Source organism: Herpailurus yagouaroundi, unplaced genomic scaffold (genome assembly GCF_014898765.1).
Source record: "Herpailurus yagouaroundi ecotype Mexico unplaced genomic scaffold, PumYag 188, whole genome shotgun sequence".
Classification (NCBI taxonomy): domain Eukaryota; kingdom Metazoa; phylum Chordata; class Mammalia; order Carnivora; family Felidae; genus Herpailurus; species Herpailurus yagouaroundi.
This window is the reverse complement of record NW_024412419.1, coordinates 31658524-31662834: the sequence shown is the minus strand read 5'-3', so window position 1 is coordinate 31662834 and position 4311 is coordinate 31658524.

Sequence of the window (4311 nt, the reverse complement as noted above, 5' to 3'; positions counted from 1 at the left end):
GAGCCCGACGCGGGGCTCGAACTCACGGACCGCGAGATCGTGACCTGGCTGAAGTCGGACGCTTAACCGACTGCGCCACCCAGGCGCCCCCTGAATCTCTCTTTTAAGATACTTTCCTTGGGTAACAAGCTAGGTACTGCTATCGTTGCGGTCTTCTTATTTCATTAGGGAAATGTTCGAGATTGATGAGACTTTTCATAGTGTTGTTTGTTTTTTCATCTGCCTTTGAATGCAAGGAAAAGAGCCCCAGGGCTAAATCCCCCAATGTCCATAAATCAGCAGAGAGATTACCTCTATCAAAGTATAATCTTCAGAAAATCAGACATGACTCATACAGGTACATAATGAATTTTTGTCAAATTTATTTGCCTCCTTAATGAGGAAATCGTTAAGGTGGCGAAGCTGGTTCAAAGCATTGGAGCAACGGGAGTTATGTAGGCCACCGGGAAGGGTTTGGAAACCAGTATGCCAAGGGATCTGAGCTCCTCAGAGTAAGTAGCAAAGATCAGCGAGTCTCAGACTTTGTGGTCTTAGGACCCCTTTACAGGCTTAAAGGACCCCAAATGGTCTGTCAATATTTACTTTGCAAATTAAGACAAAAGCTTAAATATTTATTAATTTAAAAATAAACCCATCATACGTTAACATTTTTTAAATAAAAATAAAAATAGCTCCATATATATATATGAAAAATAGCTCCATATATGTGTGTGTGTGTGTGTGTGTGTGTGTGTGTGTGTGTGTGTATAGGCATTCTTTTACATGTTTGCAAATAGAACACTTTAACTGGCTTAGAGGACAGCTGGATTCTCATATCAGCCTCCACATTCATATGTTACAATATGTTGTTTTGGTTGAAGTATATGAAGAAAATCTGGCCTCACATGGTTATGCAGTTGGAAAAGGAGGACCTTCTAGAATCCCCAAAGTGCATGCTGGGGACTCCCAGGGGTCTTTGGATTACATTTTGAGAACCACTGCCCAACATTAAGAAATACCCTTGGCAGGTATGTTAAACAATGCCCCTGTATGAATTTGCAAGGACATGCTGTACTGTCTTATGCTTTATTTCCAAGTTGGGGATAGTTTTTCTTAATACTTCGAAGCCCATGTCTTGTTCCTGCCACTAGGAACAGGTTGGGCCAGACAGACCAAATTCCACTTGTAAACAGTAGGAATTGGAACTGCTTGTAAACCGATTTCTTTAAACAATCTGCCCCCGCTCCCCAAAAGTCTTTTTTTCCCCATCAGTAAAAAAATGTGTGCAAGAGATTTTGAAAATATGAAGTACTTTGAACTTGTCAGAGATGAACACCGATACCTTTTTTAAGGCCTTCCAGTCTGTTATCCGTGTTAGCGTGTCAAAGTCCGTCCCGTTTCATTGGTACCGTGCTCTACGTAACGCCTTTTTGAAACTGCATTCTCCATTTAATATATCATGAGTCGTTTTTCATGAGAGTAGATCATATTCTAAGTTTTTTTTTTTTTTTAATGGCTACATTTTATTTTTGTTACGCTTTATCTAGTTTTGTAACATTGCATATTTTGACATTTTCATGTTCGGTGTGTTAATAACACAGCCATGGATGACCTTGTACCTGCAATCTTGTGCCGGTCTCTGCTAGTAACCAGGAGATGGGCACAAACTCCTGGAATTAGAAAATCTCTGCCCTCTAGAAGTCTCGTAGCAACTTACGTCTTCCCCAGCGGTACCTGAGACTACGGTCCCAGCGCCAGTGGCTCCAGGGCCAACCCCATCAGGCCTCACTACGCGTCTCCCCCATTCGACATCAGAAAATGAAGTCATTTATCTTCACGTTGCTTCACATATCACTTGAGCCAGTGGTTCTCAGCTCTGACTGTGTATCAGGATCACCGCACCCCTGGAGCTTGTGACCCCTTATCCTAAAAGTTCCCTCCCCCAGGTGGTTTTATTGTGTAGGTAGGACGGAGAACCACCACGTGCTCTTACCCCAACCTTACCTTTCCCTGCCTTCCTGCCCCTTTCTTCGCACTCTGTACAATCCAGGGTCTGTTATTAGCGAATTCGCCGAAAACTTGATCTCTGTGTGTGTTTTCTCTTCACATCTCTCCAGAACTGAAACCTGGTTTCCTTTTCCACTCCCCAGCTCAATGTCTGCCACGCAGCCTGCCCGAGGCTGGTGTTCCCCACACCCTGTGATCTTCGGGTCCTAAAGGAGAGTTCCCTGTCCTTGCAGTCCACAGCTGACTTCAAATCTTCTCTGTTGAACAACAACAAACGAAACAGCTTCTTCACAGTTGTCAGAATTTTCCACTCGTCACCCCAACGTACCATGGGCATCCTACCCACTATGCTGGCGCTGTCCCCTTTTGTGGTCATTCTTGGCAACCTCACCTCCGATACGTGACTCCACCCATCCCACAATTGTTTTCAGTTCTCAGGATATCTCCTCCCCCTCCATCTCCACCCGTTCATAAGTCATAGCCTCCCACTGTAGAATTCCCCACCTCCCAAATCTAGAATTTTGACAGCAATCACTTGTCAGCCTTTCTCGGATTCCCTTTCAAGACATTCTCTGATCCTTTCAAATCTCTCTCCTCCTTTGGCCCCGCTTTCCGTACGTGTCCTCCCGTGTCACCCCCTTCTCCCTCTCCATGGTGCAGTGGCCCAGCACTACACGCATTCCTTCATACACGTCCTTCGCCCCTTTGTGGCACCTGTACCTCTACTCTAGCAGCTGAATATTGCTGGAGGAGATAACAGAAGGCTGCTGGCTAATGTTCCTTAAACTGCATTACCGCAGATCTGAAATGGGTACTCGGTCCTGCCCAACAACCTGACCACACTTCTCTGGTAAATTGAGGGGCTATTTTATATCTTCTTGCTCCTCAGATTATTAAAATCCTTTCTCTCCTCTACTTCTGCTCTGCTGACTTCACCTTACATCCCACAGAGAAAAAGCCATACAAGAAGACAATAATTTTATCTTGCCACGAATGATCTATGAGCGTGACTCTAAATGTGCCCAGATGATTCTGTATTTCTCTCTGTTACACAATGGATGGTGTCCCTGTTCATGTCTGAGGTCTACTCTTTTCTATGTGCTCCGGAATCCATTTTCTTGAGGACTTTGATCCTGCAAATATCCTTTTTCTTTGCATCTCTCTGCATCATCAAATTCTCTGCTACTGCATCATTTCTTTGGGCTTTCCAGACACTCCTTAATATCACCCAACTTCAAAAAAGCAAAACAAACAAACAAACAAAACCTTTCCCTTATCCTGTCCTTTCCCTTCTAGCTACAGTCCCTTTTTTTTTTCTATACAGCAAAATTTTCTGAAAGATTTATATACACAGACTGCCTCTACTTTCTTACCTGAACTGACTCCAAGCTGGCTTGTCTCCACCAGTTTATGGGAACAGTTCTGATTAACATTACAAAAGACATCTTCGAAGCTAACGGTCAATCCAACATCAGAGTCTCTCAGTAGCAGTCTATATAGTTGATATAGTTGACTACACCCTCATTGAAACGCGTTCATGATTATTCCTCTTACCTCACTCGTCAGTCTCCTATTCGGTGTCTTTTGCTGGATCCCATAACCACCATCTTTACACGGGTGATCTGTATCTCCCACCCGCACTCTGTACTGAACTACACCACGCCTCCATTTGTATGTCCGTGCCAATTTATGCCAAGAGTAGAGCTACCGATTCTCTCCCCACGCCAACCTAGTACACTCGGAAGTGTTCTGTCTCAGTCAACATCTATGTATGAGTTCTCTTCGATTCTACCCTTTCTGTCATCTCCACGTCAACCTATCCTAGGCCCATTGGTTCTGTTTCAGAACATATCCTCAATCTGATTTCTTCTCTCCAGCTCCCCTGCTCCAACTCTGGTCATACACTGTCCTCCCTCTTCGGCTCAAACTGGTCTGTTCACCTTCTTACCGTCTGTTCTCCCCAAAGTGGTCGGAACCACTCTTACTCTAAAGAGAGAATCAATCGTACTTTGCTGTTTCATTCTCCAGGGAGTTCCCCTTACTGCTGAAATAAACCTCTGGCTCCTTACCATGGCAGAGAAGCTGGCCCTTGCATATCTCTGTGAGTTCATCTTTTTCCTCATTTCACTGTGCTCCCGCCACAGAAGTGACTCTACCCTTAATCACACGAAGACCGTCTCAGGGCTTCGATGCTTGTTGTTTATTCCACAAGAACGTTCTTTCACCAGATCTCCCTTCTCATCCTTCAGATCTCAACCCAAACGTTAGTCACCTTCTCAGAGGCACCTCCTAACCACTGTTATCTCAGGAGCGCCATTGCTTGAC